Source organism: Cryptomeria japonica, chromosome 4 (genome assembly GCF_030272615.1).
Source record: "Cryptomeria japonica chromosome 4, Sugi_1.0, whole genome shotgun sequence".
NCBI classification, from domain to species: domain Eukaryota; kingdom Viridiplantae; phylum Streptophyta; class Pinopsida; order Cupressales; family Cupressaceae; genus Cryptomeria; species Cryptomeria japonica.
The window spans coordinates 536,000,350-536,014,515 of record NC_081408.1 but is presented as its reverse complement, the minus strand read 5'-3'; positions in this window follow the sequence as shown (position 1 = coordinate 536,014,515).

The window sequence follows — 14,166 nt, the reverse complement described above, 5'->3', positions numbered from 1 at the left end:
ATTGGAGCATAAAGACCTGAAGGCAGAAGAGAGTCAAGTCAACCTCAAGACCAGAATGTTTGTGAGTTGCAAAACCTCATTTGCAACAAGGTACTTAATTTTTATTTGAATATACCTTCATCGTAAAACTTTGAGTGGGTGTTCAAAGCTAGGGATTGGTGCTCCTTTGGGTTATAACCCATAAAGTTAGGGGTTGGCGCTTCTTGGTTTGGTGCCCTAAAGTTCAAGGGTTGGTGCCCTAAACATTGTAATCATTTTTACTTGTGACGCTGGATTGGAGCAGTAGACTCCAACAACATTTCTCACCGAGGTTTTTCCCACATTGGGTTTTTCCTCATTTATCTTTTGTTATGGGTTTGCTTCTTATGTGTGTGTGTGTGTTGATTAGTTTAATATCTCTTCTCATAGTCTTGTGATTAAAGTTGTTAGTGCTTAGATCTTTAGAGGCTTAAAGTTTTTATTGATTACCACTGATTCACCCCCTGTTGGTGGTCCATTATGTTCCTTCAAAAAAGGATGAAGATCTAGGGAAGTTTGATGCTAGATGTGATGAAGGAATATTTCTTGGTTATTCTACAAAAATAAAGACCTACCAGTGTTATAATAAGAGACTGAGGAAAATAGTTGAGAGTGCAAATGTCAAGGTTGATGAAAGCAATGGGAGACAGTACAAATCTTGTGGATATGATTAAGATGAACAGAATGATAGAGAAAACAAACACAAGAAACCTCATATCTAGAATTAAGTTTAGATTATTCTAGTGAATCTAATTAATCAAGGTGAAAGAACTAGTGCAAGTGTTGAAGAGAGAACTCAAGAGTCTGAAAATCAAGAAAAACCAAGGACTCCCAGTCATGTAAGATTGAATCATTCTAAAAATTAGATTATAGGAAATAGAAATAAAGGTTTTCAAACTAGAAGAAGAATTGTAGAAGATCAAGTTGAGTATTGTTTGATTTAAAAGATTTAACCTAAAGATGTGAATGAAGCATGTAAAGATGAATATTGGGTAAAAGAAATGGAAGAAGAATTGTTGCAGATTGAAAAGAACAATACATGGATTCTTGTTCCCAGACATAAGGACAAAAATGTAATTGGAACCAAATGGATCTTTCAGAACAAAGTGAATGAGCAAGGTGAATTTGTTAGGAACAAAGCAAGACTTGTTTGCAAAAGATATTCTCAAATGGAAGGAATTGATTTTAAAGAGACTTTTTCTCTGGTGGCAAGAATTGAAGCTATTAGATTATTTTTTGCTTATGTTTCTTACAAGGATTTCAAAGTCTATCAGATGGATGTCAAGTAAGCATTCCTAAATGTTTACATTTGGCATAACTGATGCAGATCCGGTGATGCAGTTGAAGTTGGATGACTACACCGGTAAAGCATAGAAGTCTATTTGGGATGAAGAGATTCAGATTCTATGAATAAATGACATGATCAGTTATTTGTGTTGTCATTACTGGAAAATGATGTCAACTAATGTTCCTAATGTTCTTGATTTTTTTTTTTGTCATCTAAGTGATTTGGTTTATCGGAAGACGAGGTTTGCTAGTAGTGAACTAAAGTTTATGAAATAGGGCTTTAACCGATAAAACAAAATTATTTTGATTGGATCGGTCGATGTTGGCATTTTGGCAAAAAGTTGTCATTGATGTCAACCGGTGGAGATTGAGCATGGTAGATGGTTGCTTGGTTAATGATGAAGAGGCGGAATGTTAAGATGTGCAACCGATACAGGATGCTATATCGGTCAATAGGAGAAGAACACTCTACTAGCAAAGGGTTTTACCGGTATGTGTTTGCCGGACCGACTAAACATTGGAAGGTCGTGTCTTGATCGGTGTGATTGCGTGTGAAGCTGAGGTGGCAAGTAGGGTGTGGTTGGTGAAGCTTCATCCATAGGGTTAATGAATTAGCTATTCACCATTAATGAAGGAACCGCAAATCAAGGGATTGCATTAGACTAAATGTGGCTCAAGGAAGAAGGAATGACAAAGGAAGATCAAGGGAGTAGTTTGATAACTCAATGATGAACAGATAGTACCAAACTGGTACTGAGAGGAGGGGGTGAATCAGTACAGACAAAAACACATTCCTAAAACTGGTTTGTCAACAAACACTGTGCTTTGACAGAAAAACAATAACACCGGTCTTAAATAGAGTACAACCGCCAAAACCTAGAATAACCGAGACAAGCATAAACTGGTTGACACTTATCTTTTCATACAATCTAATATTTCATTTCCATTCACCCTAGTGCATGAACAGGTAATCTATCATCAAAAATATATAAACAGCTAGATCAACATGATTTACCTTCAGAAACACATCACTTAAACCATCACATGAATAACACCACACATGACACACAGATTTTTCATGTGGAAACCCAACTGGGAAAAACCACGATGGGGATGAATACCCACAAGCTATTTTGAACTCTTTAGAAGTCTGCTCTATTAGGAGCCTTGTTCGGTTAAAGACTGATACAATAGGTTCTGTTAGGAACCGATCCTATTAGGGATCACCCTGTTAAGGGATGGCTAGAATACTCGGTTAAGGGTTAAACCCTGTTAAAGGTTACCTTGTTAGAGGATTTCAAGAACTCAATGGTTTTGAGTCACCCTGTCAAAGGATTTATAGTAAGCCAGTTAAAGCTACCCTGTTAAGGGATTTCCCAACTGTTGAAGTGGTTAGAGATCAACAGGTATTACAATGATCTAGTAACAACACTCAATGCTAATGCAAATCCGCTTTAGCTCCTCTTCACCTTCTGCACTTACACTCTGCAGGTATCACTTCTCTCCTCTAGTCTAGCAAGAATCACGTATCTCTTCACTTGGATACACACACACAACTTTTGCCAACAACCTCAGAAAGAAACACAACATCAACCTTATAGGAAAGAGATAGGTCAGTAGCATAAACCCTAAACCCTAAACCTGTTAGGTTAAGCAATTCAAATGGTTCAATCTTGACTGTTGAGCATATTACATTAAATGCAACAGTCTTGAACCAATCTCAAGACGTTCTCCATCATTCATTTTCCACCGCTTTCATGGCGGCTGATAACCCATCACGCATTTTCACCGTTTACAGACTTCGCACATTCCCGAGGTAGATAGGAACAATCACCTTCATGCAAGATCCTTCATGCACACAAGGCTGACGTGGCAACATGAAATGTTCTTCGTTACAATGCTAACTCATCACACAAAGTCATCGGTTGAGTCACATAGACTTGAAGCACTTCAACCGGAAACCCTAAAGTTAAGACTACCAACCGATAGTCATACAAAGCTTCCATGTACCGGTTTCCATATCAACATGTCGGTTCACCTTGAAGTACTGGTTCCTATATCAACATGTTGGTTCACCTTGAACAAACACACCGCTTCACTTTGGCACATATACTGGTTCACAATGTTATACCGGTTCTTCCTTCTTTAGCATATTGACATCAATGACAACATACAATGTCATCATGTCCTCATACCGGTTCACATAATGCCAACATAGTTGGCGCCTAGATCGAAGAAAGAAGATCAGATTGAAAGAATACCTCGAGGAGGAAACAACAGAGGCATTAATAGCAGTTTGACAGATGTAGATCTATATAAAGGATTGTGTTTCCCTTGTCTGAAAAACGTATCTTAAAAGGTGCGAAAATGATGGAGATGAACAGATGGACATCAAGGTGATCAGATCTTGCAGGATCTGATTGGATTTGGGTTGCCTCATAGAAGATGAGGAAACCATAACCATCAAAACTTTGAATTACTTCTTGGTGGGAAATCATCTGATAAGTGTGAGTCAGATGTGCGACAAAGGTTACAAATTCACCTTTGACTCAACCGGTTGTCAGATAAAGAAAGATAGTATCGGTAAAGTTGTGGCAGGGGGAAAGAGAACCGATGGAAATGTTTATAATCTGAAGGAATACTATGAGTCCCAATGTATGTTAGGACAAGTAGATAAAAGTTGGTTGTGGCACTTAGGCCACATAAATTTTGATAACTTAGTTGTAGTAAGCAAAAAGGGGTGTGTGAGGAATATTCCACCCATCATCAAACCAGTAAACACTTTTTGTGATGAATGTGTAAAAGGCAAGCAAACAAGAGTAAGTTTCAAGACAAAAGAGCACAACACCTCAAAGCCACTTGAAATTGTGCATACAGATCTGTGTGGTCCAACTATTACAAGAGCACTTGCCGGTGAAAGATACTTTATGCTCTTCATTGATGACTATTCAAGGATGACATGGGTCACCTTACTACAAGATAAATCACAAGCATTTGAAAGATTCAAGATCTTTCGGAAGATGGTGGAAAAGGAAAGTGGGTAAAAGTTAAAATGTCTAAGATCAAACAGGGGTGGAGAGTTCACATCAAATGAATTTGAAGATTATTGTGAAAAACATAGAATTAGAAGGCAATACTCTGCTCCTATAACACCACAACAAAATGGTGTGATTGAAAGAAAGGATAGGACAGTCAAGGAGATGGCCAGAACTATGTTGAATGAGGCCAGTCTACCAAATACCTATTAGAAAGAAGTTGTTCATACTACTGCATACACCTTGAACCAGGTTCAGTTAAGAACAAACAACAAAATGACACCTTATGAATTATGGTATGACTGGAAGCCCTCAGTCAAATATTTTAAAGTTTTTGGAAGCAAGTGATTCATTAAGAAAGATATTGATGGTTTGGAAAGTTTTGACTCCAAAAGTGATGTAGGAATCTTCCTTGGTTACTCATCTAACAGCAAAACCTACAAATGCTACAATAAAAGACTAAGAAGAATCATTGAAAGTGTGCATGTAAGAGTTGATGAGGATATGCACAAAGGATGTCAACCACACATTAACTGGTATGATGATTCTAATGATGAAAATAATGAAGTTCAGTCTGACACTGAACCAGAGGTAGCACCTCAGAAGGTTCCCAACCAGTATGTACAGTTGAATCATCCGAAAGAGAAAATTCTGGGAAATAAGAGTGATTGTGTGCAGACTAGAAGAAGACTTGCTCGAAATAATGAACAAGTCAACCTATGCCTCATGACTAAAGTTGAGCCCAAAACTTTCATTGCGGCTAGCAAGAGACAAGAATGGATGGATGCCATGGAAGAAGAAATGCACCAAATTGAGATGAATAAGGTTTGGGAATTAGTCCCTAGACTGGAAGACAAGAACATCATTGGCACAAAGTGGGTCTACCAAAACAAAATGAATGAAGAAGTTAAGGTTGTGAGGCATAAAGCTAGACTAGTGTGTAAAGGATACTCTCAGGTAGAAAGGATTGACTTTGAAGAAACATTTGCACTGGTGGCTAGATTAGAATCAATTAGGATGTTTCTAGCTTACTCTACCTACAAGGGCTACAAAGTGTACCAAATGGATGTAAAATCCGCTTTTCTAAATGGAAATTTAGAAGAAGAAGTATACATGGAGAAACCAGAAGGATTTTTTCTACATCATGATGAAACATTTGTATGTCGGTTAAAGAAAGCTCTATATGGTTTAAAGCAAGCCCCTAGAGCATGGTACTCAAGATTGGATCTGTATCTAAAGGAGCAGGGATTCAAAAAGGGAAGTGTTGATAGCAATTTGTACATAAGGAAAGATGGGAATCACATGATTATTGTGGTTGTGTATGTAGATGACATCATCTTTGGTGGCAACAAGGATACTCTCTGCAAAGAGTTTGTTGATCAGATGCAGTCAGAATTTGAGATGTCAATGCTTGGTGAATTGACTTACTTCCTTGGCTTGTAGATACTACAGAAAGATAAAAGAATCTTTATCTCACAAGTCAAGTATGAAAAGGAGATGCTGAAGAAATTCCAACTAGAAGATTGCAAACCGGTAAGTAGTCCCATGGTGACTGGCAGCAAATTGAGTAAGAATGATGAATCACTAGTAGTGGATTAGACTATATACAGATCCATGATAGGCAATCTACTATATCTAATAGCCTCAAGACCAGATATAGTTCAGGCAGTATGCATGGTGGCCAGATTTCAAGATGCACCAAAGCAGTCACACATGAATGTTGTTAGCAGAATTTTTAGGTATCTTCAAGGAATGCTTAGCTATGGTTTGTGGTATCCTAATCAAGGAAATTTTATATTGGAAGCATACATTGATGCCGACTGGGCTGGATGCATTGATGATAGAAAGAGCACAAGCAGTAGTGCCTTCTTTTTGGGCGACTGGTTGGTCTCATAGCATAGAAAGAAGCGGGACTCAGTCTTCCTATCTACTACTAAAGTTGAGTACATTGTTGTTGCCACATGTTGCTCTCAGGTGTTTTGGATGAAGAAGACTCTCAAAGATATCCAAGTGGAATTCACGGATCCCATTCTCATTTGGTGTGACAATTCAAGTGCAATCAACATAACAAAGAATCCTATCATGCATTCCAAAACAAAACAAATTACATTTAAATACCACTTCCTCAGAGAGAAGGTTGAAGGACAAGAGGTAAGAATGGACTATGTTCCTACTAATGAACAAGTAGCAAACATTTTCACCAAACCACTACCGGTAGGCATGTTTGAGTACCTCCGACACAAGTCGGGAGTTGTATCATATGCCTAGGAAGGTTTGTGTGGCTCAGGGGGAGCATCGTATGGATCAAAGGGGGAGTGTGCAAGTACCCTTTGTCATTATGTCAAAGGGGGAGAAATGTACCGGTATGGAGTGGACTGTGAGAAGTTGACATCAATGCCAAAGAGGGAGATTTTTGGCATTTTGGCACTAAATTGTCATTGATGTCAACCGATGGATATTGAGCATGGTAGATGGTTGCTTGGTTAATGATGAAGAGGCAAAATGTTAAGATGTGCAACCGGTACAGGATGCTATACTGGTCAATAGGAGAAGAACACTCTATTGGCAAAGGGTTTTACCGGTATGTGTTTGCCGAACTGACTGAACATTGGAAGGTCGTGTCTTGATCGGTGTGATGTCGTGTGAAGCTGAGGTGACAAGTAGGGTGTGGCTGGTGAAGCTTCATCCATAGGGTTAATGACAGATGTAGATCTATATAAAGGATTGTGTTTCCCTTGTCTGAAAAACGTATCTTAAAAGGCATGAAAATGATGGAGATGAACAGATGCACATCAAGGTGATCAGATCTTGCAGGATCTGATTGGATTTGGTTTTCCTCGTAGATGGTGAGGAAATCCTAACCGTCAAAAAATTGAATAACTTCTTGGTGGGAAATCATCTGATAAAGAGGGGGAAATATGGACAGAAGATGATGATGTTGTTGTGAAGATTGTGGAGTGGAGATAAGTTAGAAGGAGAAAACTTGAGAAGGGGTTTCGATCAAGTTACAGTGTGAGTAAGCAAGCAAACCGATAAGAGGATTCTACCAGTAGTTTCATAGTCAGGAAATTAAGCCTAACCAGTAAGCTGTGGTAGAGTAGGCAACATCCTAGTGTGACATGGTGTATTGAGAGACTGTGTGTGAAAAGGAGAGAAAGATAACAAAGAGTTAATTGATTCAAGAGTTGCAAAATTCATTTGCAGCAAGAAGCCTTAATTGTATTCAAAATATATTTCAATATACATCGTCAAGTCGGATCTTGGTGCAGGGATTGGTGCTCCTTGGGTTGGTGCCCTAAAAGTGTAGGGGTTAGTGCTCCTTGGGTTGGTGCCCAAAATCTTTGTAAATTTGTGTTTTACCTATAAGGCTGGATTGGAGTAGTAGACTTTGGTAGCTTTTCTCACTGAGGTTTTTCCCATATTGGGTTTTCCTCGTAAATCTGGTGTTATGAGTTGCTTGTGTGTGTATGGTCACTTTGGCTTTCTTTCTTATATTACCAGTTTGACTGTTAATGTGATTAAGTACATAATTGATATTCTCAAGTTAGATCAGAAAAAGAAAAGACCTAGGAACCACTGATTCCCCCCCCCCCCCTCAGTGGTACTCTGTGTTCAACAGTCGACTGGCGATGATTGGTGATTTGTCATTTGGATGGTGAACTTGTATCATGGAAATGTGTACATGACTAGAACCAAAACTTGTGATGATTACCAAAAGGCATGTTCAAATTTCTGATGAAGTTTTGCTAAGGTTTTAGTAGGGTTTAAGAACCGGTGAAGAAATCATCAAATTGGTAATGATTTAAGTTATGACGGTGATCAACGGTGATTCTACATCAAGTTGGTAACATGGAACAACCCACGTGAAATATGTGATAGCTGTTTTGGCAAAATTCAAGGAAGATTTTCTTGGGAATCAGCGAAACGCTTAGTAGAGTGTTTTGAGGATACAGATCGGATTTTTGTGCTGAGTTAAGATCAACCAACGATTGATATTGTTAGATATGATTACTACTTATCAAGTTGCCATTAGTTTTATATCCAAAGTCATTCTATATACTCTAGTCGGTTACTACTACCAAAACATTCAGTCGGTTATAGAAGAAAGTAGTCACAGAGCCCAGTATGCACCGAGCTGTCTACCGAGTAACATTCCATGTCTATTGAGCAGAAATAATGATACACTGAGTTGATATACACCGAGTGAAACATATTACCAAATTCATTGAATCTAGACACACATGGGAAAACGTGTACAAGATCGAGGAACATAGAATCATTATCACATTGGAAATTGCACTTAAAGATTGTGTATGATTTTGAGGTCATCTAACCAATGAAATATTTTATATAGTTATTCATTCGATAAATCATGTTTGTAAGATCGAAGCAATGAATTAGATCACTGACATAAGAGATCTATTTATATAGCATGGATTAAGGATAAAAGTGTGATAGACAAAGATATACAGAGGTGTATGAAGCAAGACATGTGTGATACATGAGAAAGCACTAAGTGTTATGACTATTACAGAGACACAGAGGTCACCGAGAAGGATTTCAGAGGACAGTCAAAGAACAGAGTAAGCAGAAGGGTTTATCGAGTTACTTTATGGATTACTGAGGTATGCTATAAGCAAGGTAATCTTATTTTGAGCACATAGAATCTGCTATAACATTCCAAATGTAAAGTTGTGAATATTTGTAAAGATTTTATTGAAATATTTTGAAGCTATAAGAGAAACCTTTAACAGGGTAAAAGACTCTAACTAAGTCTATAAATTGTAAAGCCTCTAACTAGGTGCGGCATTTAGTTTAAGTGTTGTAAAATCCTTTAGCAAGGTAGATCTAACAAATCTTGATACTCCTAATAGGGTAAGCTATCAGAAATAGCTGAACATGTAGCTCTAACCAAGCAACCTTTATTATTACAGTAGTGAAGTTGTGGGTGCCATCCCCACCACAGTTTTTCTCTCTAACCAAGAGTTTCTACATAACCAAAATATATGTGTTATGGAGTGAATCATGTATGATTGTTATTTATTTGTTTTGGCTTTATGTTATGTTATAGCAGTTTATGGTTTATGCATAACAGTAAAAATATTGTTGATGAAAGGATTTGAAGTACTGATTCACCCCTCCCCTCTCAGTACATTAGCATTCCATCTTGGGCCTAACATATACTTGATCAATCCCAAAGACACTAGGAGGGGGGGTGAATCAGTGTCTAACTGGTAAACAAGAGATTTAAACTTGTTTGCAACTTTATAACCCAAATTAATATACCGGTAAGAAAATAATAATGTAGTAAAGAGAAACAAAAGTATAACCATCAATGCACACCATAACACATATATTTTTGGTGAGGAAACCCGGTAGGGGAAAAACCTCGGTCCGATTTGTAACCCACAATATTTACTCACTGGCCAATATGAATAAATATTACTTATACAATAGGTGCCTACACATGCAGGAAGGCCAACAACCTAAAGCTCACTACTCAAAAACAAAAATGGAGTCCCACTTACTACAAAATTGGATGATTAAATCCAATGATAATTTACTGCTCAAAATAGCATCTGCAATGTTGGATTCAGTACTGGTTTAAGCTTTGTCAGATACCTCTGCCATAAATGTGCTTCGCTCTGCTCTTCTCTTATTTGCTCATAAAATAATTACGTCATAATGCATATATAGTTATTCGCTCTCATATACCACTTGCATTCATTACCTAATTACATTCCTTGCTTACAAAATGACCTATAAGATCTCATACATATATGAGTCTTTACAATACATCATGTCGGCTATACAAATATAATTGCAATACAAAACAATATAATTTCCACGTTGGCTAGGAGTGCCAGTAATATCTTTTGTCGGTGTAGGTTGGATGTCGGTGAGAGTAGACTTGTAGTGCCTGCCGGTGCTGGTAGATGATGTATGTTGTCGATGTAACCTGTGAACCATGTTACCAGTTGGTTGCCATCAATGACAACATCAACTATTCTCATCTGAGTGTATAATACCAACAATCTCCCCCTTTGGCATTGATGGCAACACTCGTGAGAAAAATCCAAAAGCTAATATACAAATTATACAAAAGTGAAGTCCAAAACTGATCCAAGAGTAAGAGTGCTCCCCCTAAGAAAATGATCCCTTCTATACATTTTTCTCCCACACTATTCCCCCTTTGACATCAATGACAAAGGATGTCACAAAGAATCAAAGAATTCAAAATTATATCTCAAAGCCTGTAACTGGTTATGTACAATTTGAAAGATATCTGCTAAAATTAGATTAAGACTTTCCATAAATTTAGTGTTGTCAGAAATAATGGTTTCAGTCTGTGTGATCATCCTGGTCACATAATGCATCTGTTGCTCTAGTGATCTGTCTCCTTGAATGGTTTCTTTAGAAAACTCAATCCGTTGTGTTAGAAGGTTGTCCAATCTAGGACCAAGTTTATTTTTCAGCTCCTAGGCCTTCATTCTTATCCTTTCTTTTTCCTTTTCTAATTTTTCAATCTTAGCTTCAAAAATTGCCATTTCTTGATCCAAAACTAAAGTAAGTTCCGAATAACCTATCATGTTATCTGCTATATCATCAATCTCCTTTTGTGTTTTCCTTATCTCCTCATCAATATCTTTTGTTAGGTGGTGAGACTTGCATGCTTCCTTATACAATTCTTTATATTCCAAAATAGTGGAATTAAGTGCCGGTAATAAAGAATCAATATGCTCTGTACAGTCCTTAATAGTCTTATCAAAGAATTCACCTTTCTCCTTATTCACCCTTTCCTTAATAGACTCTTCATTAATTTTATCTACAGTTAGAATATTTGAAGCAATGAATTTGGACAATGTGTCCAATTTACCTAAAGATCCAGATATATGATCTATCTTACAATCCGGTGCAATCAATTTCAAAATAGGTAAAGTATCATCAATGGCCTTAAATGCTAAGTCATTGCATTCAGTGATCTTCTTTATGGAATCTAAAAGTACATCTATCACATTAGTAGGTATGTAATCCATGGTGGAAGTGCTAGGTAGAGTGTGAGGTTCTACAGTTGGTTTCTTCTCATCCCCGGATTCCATAAGCTATCTTGCTTCCATCATTAACCTCTTCTTTATTCATTGTTTCTTCCTTATGCTAACTCTGTTTTTTAACTTTATTTTCATCCTTACTGATTGCCTTGCTGACTATCGGTTCACTTTATTCATGTCCCTTTTCTGCTACTGCTCCTGCTTGTGCTTTTGTCAGTATTTTAGTATTAAGCTGAGTATCATCAGGGATGGTTTCTAGTTTCTTAACTTCAGTTGGTATCTCAATATTCTACTGACAGTCAACAGTGTTGACCGGTGACTCAAATATCTCAATATTTGTAGTTTCAACTTTTTTTACCTCTGTAGTTTCCTTAACCAGCACAATATTAAAGTCCCGAGTGTCCACATTCATGGTAAAAGAATGTCAAACTCTGGATTATTGTCATCTTGTGTCATTTACTCTACCTTTTCTTCTGGTTGACTATCAGTTTGTGTCAGTGCCTCTGTAGTTATTGGTGGGGTGTCATGTGTCGGTGGAGGAAGGTTATCCTTGACTGTGATATTAGGTACACTTCCAATTTTCCCTTTACCTTTATCTTTCTGATATACCTTAGCAAAATAATTATCCATTTTTTGTCTATCCTTCTCTTCTTTCTTCTCTCTCTCAACAAAAAATATATCCCACTTATCCACTGTCTCATCTGCAATTTCCTTAACTCTATCAGCCATAAGGCTCACTTGTCGGTGACCACTCACAAAAATTGTTCTATTTTCCTATGATATTAAATCATCAATTTCCTACTTGGAATTAACAGGATGCACGGCAAGTAGAGCTTCTACCTTTACTTTCTTGTCTAACTCCATTACAGACATTCTCTTAGCCTCTAACCTTAAGTACAAATCATTTGGCAAAACATCTACAACTTCAATAAGAACTTTCTTGTATATGTCTAGGTATAAAATAATACTTTCTTGTATGGTTTCCTTATCTAATCCTTGAAAGAATGATAAAATTTATCTACATTACCAAGGTTACCATCTTGGGTGATTTCATTGATCAACTCTTCTAGTGTAAGAGTATCTGGTGCCTTAGGTTCTGGTTTCTTTTTTGGAGTCACTTTCTTCTTCAGACCACTAGGCTCTCTTATAGCCTGTTGTTTTTTTCTCTGTGTCCTTGACTTCTTGGGAGATGAAGCAGGTGTCGGTGAGGGTTTTATTTTCTTCCTGTCCACTCTCTTGAATTCAGCTGCCTTGTCACTATCAAAATCAGATGAAGTAGCCATAGGGGAAATGTGACCTACCAGTTTCTGCTCTAATTGACTTACATTCACACTAGCAGAAATACCACCAAGATTCATCAATCCTTCTGTAACATCCTTTACCATCTTAGAAGCATCTTTCATAAATTTATATCTTTTCTTCCTCTGCTTCATCATAGCAACACCACTTTCAATAGTTTCAACATTACCAAATATCTCCTCTATTGGTTCCAGTGAAGCATCTAGGAGTATTTTAGCATATGAATCTAAGATGTGAGAATCCACCTCATATCCCATTTCAGTAATCCAGACAGTTTTGGGTCTAATTGCCTCCATCCAGATTTCATCTCTTTTCACTACAAAGCATGTATGTTTATCATATTTATCCATAATGCTTTGGGGAATCCTTTCCCTTTGTCTCATTTTAGCTTGGAAATTCTTGAAATATTATTTTACCAACTCATCACCATCAGATCCCATATCGGTAATTGCCTCCTTTATCTATTTTCCAATAGAAATATCAGAGGCAAAATCCTTATGTCCTATACCGGGAATCTCTTTTGAGAAGTAAAGCATTAAACACACAATCAGACTTCCAAATTTGAAGGTTCATTTCTTATCACCTTTGATTTTGTGCAAATTCTCTAACAGTTCATCCTTTAACCATTCACAAATATCAATTTTAGCATTGTTTAATATCATCTCATGTGCACCATGAATGCATGAACTAGATACAGAATTCAACCTATTAGTATGACCAACTTTATACCCAATGACCATGCTAGCAAATTTAACATTTTTATCCTTTATATCATTGACCCTAAGTGATCGGTTGTCAAATGTAGCTCTGGTTAAGCTCATAACCTTTTTGTTAGGGATTTTCTTCTTCTTGTCAGGTCTAGAATCGATGGAGGGTAAACCAATAACAGCCCTAATAGATTCCTTGGTAATCTTAAATACTGAGTCCAACCATATAAATTCACCATGAACCCTGCTAAGGACATAACTGATCGCTTCATCTGAGAATTTTGGCATATGGAGGATATCTATGAAACCTAAATCCTCAACTACCTTGTGTTCTAGTTTCACTACCCCATTCTTGTCAGTGATTGCATTCATGTACATGTTCATCAAATCTTCGAACCCTAAACTTTCTATATAACAATGTATGTATGCCCTAGGGTCTTCAGCAAACGTGACTCCCTTCAGGATTCTAGAAAATGCACCAATAGAGTCATCTAGTTTAGCTATCTTAGGAATGATCTTGAAAATGGGTCTAGGTCATTTTATGTTCTCCACAATGGTAGGGTTTGCTACAAATTCGGGAATAGAAGATGAAATTGCCATTGCGAAAGATAAATACCTTTTAACTAAGAAATCCTTGAATTCTCTGAAAAGACCTTTGCTGCTTCGCCTTTAGAATGCCTTTGCTCAATTTTTCTCTCTTCGAATTCTTGGATGATTGGTGAATTGAAATGAAAAGTTACAATGCCTTTATAACCAAAAATTAACTTACAA